At 52.9% G+C, this 12241-nt stretch overlaps 1 protein-coding gene and 1 pseudogene across 7 annotated transcripts in view; both read right to left on the bottom strand.

The window, feature by feature from the left end:
• LOC122562350 (epsin-2-like) overlaps positions 1–12241 on the bottom strand; it is a 144652-nt gene that overhangs the window by 49767 nt on the left and 82644 nt on the right. The window lies entirely within an intron of this gene.
• Positions 8202–12241, bottom strand: part of LOC148145301 (uncharacterized) — a 41072-nt pseudogene continuing 37032 nt past the window's right edge.

The following is a 12241-nucleotide window of genomic DNA, read 5'->3' as shown; positions in this document are numbered from 1 at the left end:
GGAGAATGGAGAGAGGGAGGGAGAATGGAGAGAGAGGGAGGGTGAATGGAGAGAGAGGGAGGGTGAATGGAGAGAGAGGGAGGGTGAATGGAGAGAGAGGGAGGGTGAATGGAGAGAGAGGGAGGGTGAATGGAGAGAGAAGGAGGGTGAATGGAGAGAGAAGGAGGGTGAATGGAGAGAGAAGGAGGGTGTATGGAGAGAGGGAGGGTGAATGGAGAGAGGGTGAATGGAGAGAGGGAGGGTGAAAGGAGAGAAGGAGGGAGAATGGAGAAAGAGGGAGGGTGAATGGAGAGAGAGAGGGAAGGTGAATGGAGAGAGAGGGAGGGTGTATGGAGAGAGCGAGGGTGAAAGGAGAGAGGGAGGGAGAATGGAGAGAGGGAGGGAAAATGGAGAGAGAGGGAGGGTGAATGGAGAGAGAGGGAGGATGAATGGAGAGAGAGGGTGAATGGAGAGAGTGTGGGTGAATGGAGAGAGGGAGAGTGAATGGAGAGAGAGAGAGTGAATGGAGAGACGGGAGGGTGAATGGAGAGAGGGAGGGTGAATGGAGAGAGAGAGGGAGGTGAATGGAGAGAGTGGGAGGGTGAATGGAGAGAGAGAGGGTGAATGGAGAGGGGGAGGGTGAATGGAGAGAGAGAGTGAATGGAGAGAGGGGGAGGGTGAATGGAGAGAGAGAGAGAGAGAGAGAGAGAGTGAATGGAGAGAGTGGGACGGTGAATGGAGAGAGAGAGGGTGAATGGAGAGAGAGAGAGGGTGAATGGAGAGAGAAAGGGCGAATGGAGAGAGTTAGGACGAATGGAGAGAGGGAGAGAGAATGGAGACATACGGTTTTCAATGAATTTCATTGTGATGGACTGAACTCGCTGTAAGCTGTAGGCCGTCAAATTGTAGTGGGTCTGTCAAGCTTAGCTCTGAGAGGGTAAGGACAGCAGCTCAGGAGAGGCCTAATGGGATGTGGTTGACCTTTTCAAGGGATCACTCACTTCTACAAAGCAGCCAGTGGAGGCAAGCACTGCAGGAAGCCTCCCATTTTATTTTGTTTGTCAATGGTCAGAGGAGAGTGGTTAATGATGTCAAAGCCTCGACCTCATCGTAAACTCTAACACACACCTTCTATTATTCTAGAGAAGGAGACAGCTGCTCTGAACACCCAGAATGATGGAGGGCCGCTGAATGTAAATGGCTAATAGACTGAAATAATTCATACAGTAGGAAGGTCATGCTCATGACAGACAGTCGCACACTGACTGACTGGTAAATTAAGTTCCAGGATCACCTCACTCAGGCGGAGCTGTCTCTTTCAGCACTGTGGCAATAAACCATCAACTTTGGATTCTCACAGAGACTGAGGAGAGAGGTCTGGAACATTATCACAGGACTTATACACCTTAGTGGTAAGGTCCTGGAGAGTGTTGCTGAACAAAGGGACCTTGGAGTGCAGGTTCATACCTCCTTGAAAGTGGAGTTGCAGGTAGACAGGATAGTGAAGGCAGTGTTTGGTATGCTTTCCTTTATTGGTCAGAGTACTGAGTACAGGAGTTGGGAGGTCATGTTGGTTAGGTCACCTTTGGAATACTACGTGCAATTCTGGTCTCCCTGCTATAGGAAGGGTGTTGTGAAACTTGAAAGGGTTCAGAAAAGATTTACAAGGATGTTGCCAGGGTTGGAGAATTTGAGCTATAGGGAGAGGCTGAATATGCTGGGGCTGTTTTCCCTGGAGCGTCGGAGGCTGAGGGGTGAACTTATAGAGGTTTATAAAATCATTAGGGACATGGATATGATAAATAGTCTCCCCAGGGTAGGGGTGTCCCAAACTAGACAGCGTAAGTTTAAGGTGAGAGGGATAAGATTTAAAAGAGACCTAAGGGGCAATTTTTTGACACAGAGCATGGTGCAGGTTTGGAATGAGTTGGTAGAGGAGGTGGCAGAGGCTGGTACAGTTACAACAATTAAAAGGCATCTGGTTGAGTACATGAATAGGAAGGATTGAGAAGGATGTGGGTCAAATGCTGGCAAATGGAACTGGATTAATTTAAGATACAGAGGTGCGGGTGTTGGACATGGGTGGACAAAGTTAAAAATCACACGACACCAAGTTGTAGTCCAACAGGTTTATTTGGAAGGACAAGCTTTCAGAGCACTGCTCCTTCGTCAGGTAGCTAGTGCAGTAGGATGATAGGACACAGAATTTGATCCTGCCCCACTAGCTACCTGATGGAGGAGCAACACTCCAAAAGCTTATTCTTCCAAATAAACCTGTTGAAATATAACCTGGTGTTGTGTGATTTTTAACATAGATTAACTTCAGATATCTGATTGGCATGGGCAAGATCCATGCTGTACAGCTCTATGACACTAAATAAAAAAATATTTTGCAGGGGGAAATTACCAGATCACTGAACGTTAGTTTGGAGTTGGATAGGGAACACTAAGTGTGACTGAGGGTGGGGAGTGGGATGGGGTACAGTGTGTGTGAGGGTGGGGAGTGGGATGGGGTACAGTGTGTGTGAGGGAGGGGAGTGGGATGGGGTACAGTGTGTGTGAGGGTGGGCAGTGGGATGGGGTACAGTGTGTGTGAGGGTGGGGAGTGGGATGGGGTACAGTGTGTGTGAGGGTGGGTAGTGGGATGGGGTACAGTGTGTGTGAGGGTGGGGAGTGGGATGGGGTACAGTGTGTGTGAGGGTGGGGAGTGGGATGGGGTACAGTGTGTGTGAGGGTGGGGAGTGGGATGGGGTACAGTGTGTGTGAGGGTGGGCAGTGGGATGGGGTACAGTGTGTGTGAGGGAGGGGAGTGGGATGGGGTACGGTGTGTGTGAGGGAGGGGAATGGGATGGGGTACAGTGTGTGTGAGGGAGGGGAGTGGGATGGGGTACAGTGTGTGTGAGGGTGGGGAATGGGATGGGGTACAGTGTGTGTGAGGGAGGGGAGTGGGATGGGGTACAGTGTGTGTGAGGGAGGGGAGTGGGATGGCATACAGTGTGTGTGAGGGAGGGGAGTGGGATAGGGTACAGTGTGTGTGAGGGAGGGGAGTGGGATAGGGTACAGTGTGTGTGTGTGAGGGAGGGGAGTGGGATGGGGTACAGTGTGTGTGGGGGAGGGGAGTGGGATGGGGTACGGTGTGTGTGAGGGAGGGGAATTGGATGGGGTACAGTGTGTGTGAGGGAGGGGAGTGGGATGGGGTACAGTGTGTGTGAGGGTGGGGAATGGGATGGGGTACAGTGTGTGTGAGGGAGGGGAGTGGGATGGGGTACAGTGTGTGTGAGGGAGGGGAGTGGGATGGCGTACAGTGTGTGTGAGGGAGGGGAGTGGGATAGGGTACAGTGTGTGTGAGGGAGGGGAGTGGGATAGGGTACAGTGTGTGTGTGTGAGGGAGGGGAGTGGGATGGGGTACAGTGTGTGTGGGGGAGGGGAGTGGGATGGAGTACAGTGTGTGTGAGGGTGGGGAGTGGGATGGGGTACAGTGTGTGTGTGAGGGAGGGGAGTGGGATGGGGTACAGTGTGTGTGAGGGTGGGGAGTGGGATGGGGTACAGTGTGTGTGAGGGAGGGGAGTGGGGATGGGGTACAGTGTGTGTGAGGGTGGGGAGTGGGATGGGGTACAGTGTGTGTGAGGGTGGGGAGTGGGATGGGGTACAGTGTGTGTGAGGGAGGGGAGTGGGGATGGGGTACAGTGTGTGTGTGTGGGGGTGGGGAGTGGGATGGGGTACTGTGTGAGTGAGGGTGGGGAGTGGGATGGGGTACAGTGTGTGTGAGGGTGGGGAGTGGGATGGGGTACAGTGTGTGTGAGGGTGGGGAGTGGGATGGGGTACAGTGTGTGTGAGGGTGGACAGTGGGATAGGGTACAGTGTGTGTGAGGGTGGGGAGTGGGATAGGGTACAGTGTGTGTGAGGGTGGGGAGTGGGATGGGGTACAGTGTGTGTGAGGGAGGGGAGTGGGATAGGGTACAGTGTGTGTGAGGGTGGGGAGTGGGGATGGGGTACAGTGTGTGTGAGGGTGAGGAGTGGGATGGAGTACAGTGTGTGTGAGGGTGGGGAGTGGGGATGGGGTACAGTGTGTGTGTGAGGGTGGGGAGTGGGGATGGGGTACAGTGTGTGTGTGAGGGTGGGGAGTGGGGATGGGGTACAGTGTGTGTGTGAGGGTGAGGAGTGGGGTTGGGGTACAGTGTGTGTGAGGGTGGGGAGTGGGATGGGGTACAGTATGTGTGAGGGTGGGGAGTGGGGATGGGGTACAGTGTGTGTGAGGGAGGGGAGTGGGATGGGGTACAGTGTGTGTGAGGGAGGGGAGTGGGATGGGGTACAGTGTGTGTGGGGGAGGGGAGTGGGATGGGGTACAGTGTGTGTGAGGGTGGGGAGTGGGGATGGGGTACAGTGTGTGTGAGGGAGGGGAGTGGGGATGGGGTACAGTGTGTGAGGGAGGGGAGTGGGATGGGGTACAGTGTGTGTGTGAAGGTGGGGAGTGGGGTTGGGGTACAGTGTGTGTGAGGGTGGGGAGTGGGATGGGGTACAGTGTGTGTGAGGGTGGGGAGTGGGGATGGGGTACAGTGTGTGTGAGGGTGGGGAGTAGGATGCGGTACAGTGTGTGTGAGGGTGGGGAGTGGGATGGGGTACAGTGTGTGTGTGAGGGTGGGGATTGGGATGAGGTACAGTGTGTGTGAGGGAGGGGAGTGGGATGGGGTACAGTGTGTGTGAGGGAGGGGAGTGGGGATGGGGTACAGTGTGTGTGAGGGTGGGGAGTGGGATGGAGTACAGTGTGTGTGAGGGAGGGGAGTGGGGATGGGGTACAGTGTGTGTGAGGGTGAGGAGTGGGATGGGGTACAGTGTGTGTGGGGGAGGGGAGTGGGGATGGGGTACAGTGTGTGTGAGGGAGAGGAGTGGGATGGGGTACAGTGTGTGTGAGGGTGGGGAGTGGGATGGGGTACAGTGTGTGTGAGGGTGGGGAGTGGGATGGGGTACAGTGTGTGAGAGGGTGGGGAGTGGGGATGGGGTACAGTGTGTGTGAGGGTGGGGAGTGGGGATGGGGTACAGTGTGTGTGAGGGTGGGGATTGGGATGGGGTACAGTGTGTGTGAGGGTGGGGAGTGGGGATGGGGTACAGTGTGTGAGAGGGTGGGCAGTGTGATGGGGTACAGTGTGTGTGAGGGAGGGGAGTGGGGATGGGGTACAGTGTGTGTGAGGGTGGGGATTGGGATGGGGTACAGTGTGTGTGAGGGTGGGGATTGGGATGGGGTACAGTGTGTGTGAGGGTGGGGAGTGGGATGGGGTACAGTGTGTGTGAGGGTGGGGAATGGGGATGGGGTACAGTGTGCGTGAGGGTGGGCAGTGTGATGGGGTACAGTGTGTGTGAGGGTGGGGATTGGGATGGGGTACAGTGTGTGTGAGGGTGGGGAGTGGGGATGGGGTACAGTGTGTGTGAGGGTGGGCAGTGTGATGGGGTACAGTGTGTGTGAGGGTGGGGAGTGGGGATGGGGTACAGTGTGTGTGAGGGTGGGCAGTGTGATGGGGTACAGTGTGTGTGAGGGTGGGGAGTGGGGATGGGGTACAGTGTGTGTGAGGGTGGGGAGTGGGGATGGGGTACAGTGTGTGTGAGGGAGGGGAGTGGGATGGGGTACAGTGTGTGTGACGGAGGGGAGTGGGATGGAGTACAGTGTATGTGAGGGAGGGGAGTGGGATGGAGTACAGTGTGTGTGAGGGTGGGGAGTGGGATGGGGTACAGTGTGTGTGTGTTTTAAATTTCATCTGCCCATTTCCGCAGACTAAATCCTTCTGAACGCTGTTCGTATTTTTCTTTATTACTATTCTATTCTTCACTATAAATTCAGTTTCATGCTGTCAATAAACTTGAAATGAAACCTTTTCTGCCCATGTTAAGGTCCTCATGTACAACAAAATAATAGCTCCAACACTGTCCTCTTTAGAACACATCCCATTGAATCCTTCTCTCTCAACCCATAAACTGCTGGGTACCATCACTCTCTGATAGCTGTCTCTTCGTCAGTGTTTTTTATTCATGCTGCCTATACCCTTCGTTTATTTTATGATGTCTGGTGAGACTTGGTCAAATGTCTTTTGAAAATCAACATCTACGTCAAAGGAACTTGAAAACATGTCTGTCATACATGATGGACTGTCTTTCAGATTACTTACAGATTTTAATTTAGCAGCCCACATCCTTCCCACTTTGAGAAGATGCTGTAACCGCAATAATGGAAATGTGGCTCTGAAATACTGAATAGTATTCAAGGATACAAATTGTTTGAAACGATGGGAATTTAAAGAGGGAGGTTGTGTGGGTGTACTGCACAGGGGTTGTCACTGAGAGATGGAGAAACACATATGCAGGGAGATCACAGAGATGTGCAAAAACTATACAGGGGTGATATCACAGAACTTTAATTACCGATAAAGTATAGTGATTGGAATAATATTTGTATAAAGGGAATGGAGAAGAAATTTCGGAAATGCATCCAGGAATACTTCCTGGACCAGGATTTTTCAGTTCAACTAAAAAGGAGGCATTTCTGGATCTTGTGTTGGTATGTCAGTGGTTGGTAAGTTGTTGGAGGGGATTCGGAGGGACAGGATTTATATGTTTCTGGAAAGGAAATAACTGATTACAGATAGTCAATATGGCTGTGTGCGTGGGAAATAGTGTCTCATAAACTTCATTGAGTCTTTTGAAGAGGTGATAAAGAAGATTGATGAAGGCAGAAAAGTAGACATTATCTACATGGACTTCAGCAAAGTGTTTGACCAGGTTTTTAGATTAGATTAGATTACTTACAGTGTGGAAACAGGCCCTTCGGCCCAACAAGTCCACACCGACCCGCCGAAGCGCACCCACCCAGACCCATTCCCCTACATTTACCCCTGCACCTAACACTACAGGCAATTTAGTGTGGCCAATTCACCTAACCTGCACATTTTTGGACTGTGGGAGGAAACCGGAGCACCCGGAGGAAACCCACGCAGACACGGGGAGAATGTGCAAACTCCACACAGTCAGTCGCCTGAGGCGGGAATTGAACCCGTGCTGTGAGGCAGCAGTGCTTACCACTGTGCCACCGTGCCGCCCACAGGTTCTGCACAGTAGACTGGTTAGTAAGCTTAGATCACATGGAATCCAGGCGCAGCTATCCAACTGCATATAAAATTGGCTTGAAGGTAGGAGATAGGGGGTGATGGTAGAGGGTTGCTTTTCAGACTGGAGGCCTGTGACCAGTGGTGTGCCACAAGGATCGGCGCTGGGCCCACTGCTTTTCATCATTTATATAAATGATTTGGATGTGAATATAGGAGATACGGTTAGTAAGTTTGCAGATGACACCAAAATAGGTGATTTAGCAGACAGTGAAGAAAATTTTCTCTAAGTACAACAGGACCTTGGTAAGGTGGGCTAAGGAGGGGTAGATGGAGTTTAATTTAGATAAATGTGAGGAGTTGCATTTTGGAAAGGAAAATCAGGGCAGGACTTTTGCAGTGAATGATAGGGCCCTGGGTACTGTTGCCAAACAAAGAGATCCGAGGGGTGCAGGTGCACAGTTCCTCGAAAGGATGTGGACAGGATGGTGAAGGTGGTGTTTGGCACTCTTGTCTTCATTTGTCAGTGCATTGAGTATCGGGGTTGGGATGTCATGCTGCAACTGCATAGGACATTGGTGAGGCCATGTTTAGAATACTGTGTACAATCCTGGTCGCACTTCTATAGGAAAGATGTTGTTAAACTTGAGAGATGCACAAAAGATTTACGAGGATGTTGCCAGGATTGGAGGGTTGGAGCTATAGGGAGAGGTGAAATGGGCTGGGAGGTGTCAGAGTCTGAGGGGTGACCTTATTAAGGTTTATAAAATCATGAGGTCATGGGATAGAGTGAATAGTCAAGGTCTTTTTCTAAGGGTAGCGGAGTCCAAAAGTAGAGATCATAGGTGTAAGGTGACAGGGGAAAGATTTAAATGGAACCTGAAGGATAACCTTTTCATGCAGAGGGTGTTGCCAGTAGAGAATGAGCTGCCAGAGGAAGTGCTGAAGGTTGGTACAATTACAACATTTAAAAGGTATCTGGATGGGTATATGAATAGGAAGGATTTAGAGGGATATGGGCCAAATGCTGGCAAATGGGATTAGGTCAGATTGGGATGTCTGGTTAACATGGACAAGTGGACCAAAGGGTCTGTTTCTGTGCTCAATGACTCTGTGACTTCATGAGCAAGATCAGCTGAGGATCTGTGGAAATAACATTGGGGAAGAGTGTTCATCATAGTGTTAAGATTAGTAATAGAAAAGCACAATGAACAATCAAACCTACATCTCCTAAGGTGGGAGAGGATTCACTGCAATGGGATTAGATAGGATTTAGCAAATGGCAACATGTAACCAAAAACTAACAGATAGATTATAACAGCACAAAGAGTGGAATTTGACTAGAGGAAGTTTCAGGTCAGGCTGGGTAAATTCCAACAAAGGTAAGCAGCTTTGAAAAGACTGGCAAAGAGCCATCAAGCTTCTGCCACAACCTAAGGAGCACGGCACTGTCAGAGGATCAGTACTGAGGGAGTGCCGCACTGTCAGAGGATCAGGACTGAGGGAGTGCTGCACTGTCAGAGGATCAGGACTGAGGGAGTGCTGCACTGTCGGAGAATCAGTACTGAGGGAGTGCTGCACTGTCAGAGGATCAGGACTGAGGGAGTGCTGCACTGTCGGAGAATCAGTACTGACGGAGTGCTGCACTGTCGGAGGGTCAGGACTGAGGGAGTGCTGCACTGTCGGAGAATCAGTACTGAGTGCTGCACTGTCGGAGGGTCAGTACTGAGGGAGTGCTGCACTGTCAGAGGATCAGGACTGAGGGAGTGCTGCACTGTCCGAGGATCAGTACTGAAGGAATGCTGCACTGTCGGTGGATCAGTACTGAAGGAGTGCTGCACGGTTGGACGATCAGTACTGAAGGAGTGCTGCACTGTCGGAGGATCAGTACTGAGGGAGTGCTGCACTGTCGGACGATCAGTACTGAAGGAGTGCTGCACTGTTGGAGGATTAGTACTCAGGGAGTGTGGCACTGTCGGAGGATCAGTACTGAGGTAACGCAGTACTGTCGGAGGATCAGTACTGAGGGAGTGCTGCACTGTCAGAGGATCAGTACTGAGGGAGTGCTGCACTGTCGGAGGATCAGTACTGAGGGAGTGCTGCACTGTCAGAGGATCAGTACTGAGGGAGTGCTGCACTGTCGGTGGATCAGTACTGAGGGAGTGCTGCAATGTCGGAGGATCAGTACTGAGGGAGCGCTGCAATGTCGGAAGATCAGTACTGAAGGAGTGCTGCACTGTTGGAGGATCAGTACTGAGGGAACGCAACACTGTCCGAGGATCAGTACTGAGGGAGCGCTGCACTGTCGAAGGATCAGTATTGAGGGAGTACTGCACTGTCTGAGGATCAGTACTGAGGGAACGCAGTACTGTCGGACGATCAGTACAGAGGGAGCGCTGCAAAGTCAGAGTATCAGTACCGAGGGAACATTGCACCGTCGGAGGATCAGTACTGAGGGAGTGCTGCACTGTCGGAGGATCAGTACTGAGGGAGTGCTGCACTGTCAGAGGATCAGTACTGAGGGAGTGCTGCACTGTCAGAGGATCAGTACTGAGGGAGTGCTGCACTGTCGGAGGATCAGTACTGAGGGAGTGCTGCACTGTCGGAGGATCAGTACTGAGGGAGTGCTGCACTGTCCGAGGATCAGTACTGAGGGAGTGCTGCACTGTCGGAAGCTCAGTACTGAGGGAGTGCTGCACTGTCAGAGGATCAGGACTGAGGGAGTGCTGCACTGTCGGAGAATCAGTACTGACGGAGTGCTGCACTGTCGGAGGGTCAGGACTGAGGGAGTGCTGCACTGTCAGAGGATCAGGACTGAGGGAGTGCTGCACTGTCGGAGAATCAGTACTGAGTGCTGCACTGTCGGAGGGTCAGTACTGAGGGAGTGCTGCACTGTCAGAGGATCAGGACTGAGGGAGTGCTGCACTGTCGGAGGCTCAGTAGTGAGGGAGTGCTGCACTGTCGGAGGCTCAGTACTGAGGGAGTGCTGCACTGTCGGAGGCTCAGTACTGAGGGAGTGCTGCACTGTCGGAAGCTCAGTACTGAGGGAGTGCTGCACTGTCGGAAGCTCAGTACTGAGGGAGTGCTGCACTGTCGGAGAGTCAGTACTGAGGCAGTGCTGCACTGTCAGAGGATCAGGACTGAGGGAGTGCTGCACTGTCAGAGGATCAGGACTGAGGGAGTGCTGCACTGTCGGAGGGTCAGTACTGAGGGAGTGCTGCACTGTCGGAGGGTCAGTACTGAGGGAGTGCTGCACTGTCGGAGGATCAGTACCAAGGGAGAGCTGCACTGTCGGACGATCAGTACTGAGGGAGAGCTGCACTGTCGGACGATCAGTACTGAGGGAGTGCTAAACTGTCAGAGGATCAGTACTGAAGAGTGCTGCACTGTCGGAGGACCAGTACTGAGGCAACGCAGTACTGTCGAAGGATCAGTACTGAGAGAGTGCTGCACTGTCGGAGGGTCAGTACTGAGGTAGTGCTGCACAGTCGAAGGATCAGTACTGAGGGAACGCAGTACTGTCGGAGGATCAATACTGAGGGAGCGCTGCACTGTCGGAGGATCAGTACTGAAAGAACGCTGCACTGTCGGAGGATTAGTACTGAGGGAGCGCTGCACCTTCGGAGGATCAGTATGAGGGAGTGCTGCACTGTCAGAGGATCAGTACTGAGGGAGTGCTGCACTGTCAGAGGATCAGTACTGAGGGAGTGCTGCACTGTCGGAGAATCAGTACTGAGCGAGTGCTGCACTGTCGGAGGGTCAGTACTGAGGGAGTGCTGCACTGTCGGAGGGTCAGTACTGAGGGAGTGCTGCACTGTCGGAGGGTCAGTACTGAGGGAGTGCTGCACTGTCGGAGGGTCAGTACTGAAGGAGTGCTGCACTGTCGGAGGGTCAGTACTGAGGGAGTGCTGCACTGTCGGAGGGTCAGTACTGAGGGAGTGCTGCACTGTCGGAGGGTCAGTACTGAGGGAGTGCTGCACTGTCGGAGGGTCAGTACTGAAGGAGTGCTGCACTGTCGGAGGGTCAGTACTGAGGGAGTGCTGCACTGTCGGAGGGTCAGTACTGAGGGAGTGCTGCACTGTCAGAAGATCAGAACTGAGGGAGTGCTGCACTGTCGGAGAGTCAGGACTGAGGGAGTGCTGCACTGTCAGAGGATCAGGACTGAGGGAGTGCTGCACTGTCGGAGGATCAGTACTGAGGGAACACAGTACTGTCTGAGGATCAGTTCTGAGGGAGTGCTACACTGGCGGAGGATCAGTCCTGAAGGAATGCTGCACTGTCAGAGGATCAGTACTGAGGGAGTGCTGCACTGTAGGAGGATGAGTACTGAGGTAACGCAGTACTGTCGGAGGATCAGTACTGAAGGAGTGCTGCACTGTCAGAGGATCAGGACTGAGGGAGTGCTGCACTGTCGGAGAATCAGTACTGAGGGAGTGCTGCACTGTCAGAGGATCAGGACTGAGGGAGCGCTGCACTGTCGGACAATCAGTACTGACGGAGTGCTGCACTGTCGGAGGGTCAGGACTGAGGGAGTGCTGCACTGTCGAAGGATCAGTACTGAGGGTGCACTGCACTGCCAGAGGATCAGTACGGAGGGAACGCAGTACAGTCGGAGGATCAGTACAGAGGGAGCGCTGCAAAGTCAGAGGATCAGTACTGAGGGAGCGCTGCACCATCGGAGGATCAGTACAGAGGGAGCGCTGCAAAGTCAGAGGATCAGTACTGAGGGAACGCTGCACTGTCAGAGGATCAGTACTGAGGGAGCGCTGCACTGTCAGAGGATCAGTACTGAGGGAGCGCTGCTCTCTGTCGGGGGATCACTACTGAGGGAATGCTGAACTGTCGGAGGATCAGTATTGAGGGAGTGCTGCACTGTCGGAGGATCAGTACTGAGGGAGTGCTGCACTGTCGGAGGATCAGGACTGAGGGAGGGCTGCACTGTCAGAGGATCAGGACTGAGGGAGTGCTGCACTGTCAGAGATCAGGACTGAGGGAGTGCTGCACTGTCGGAGGATCAATACTAATGGGAGCGCTGCACTGTCGGAGGATCAGTACTGAGGGAGTGCTCCACTGTCAGAGGATCAGTACTGAGGGAGTGCTGCACTGTCAGAGGATCAGTACTGAGGGAGTGCTGCACTGTCGGAGGATCAGTACTGAGGGAGTGCTCCACT

Source organism: Chiloscyllium plagiosum, unplaced genomic scaffold (genome assembly GCF_037043375.1).
Source record: "Chiloscyllium plagiosum isolate Xiang-an unplaced genomic scaffold, Cpla_swu_hap1 HiC_scaffold_25, whole genome shotgun sequence".
Taxonomy (NCBI): Eukaryota; Metazoa; Chordata; class Chondrichthyes; order Orectolobiformes; family Hemiscylliidae; genus Chiloscyllium; species Chiloscyllium plagiosum.
This window is presented reverse-complemented; position numbering and strand designations above follow the sequence as displayed.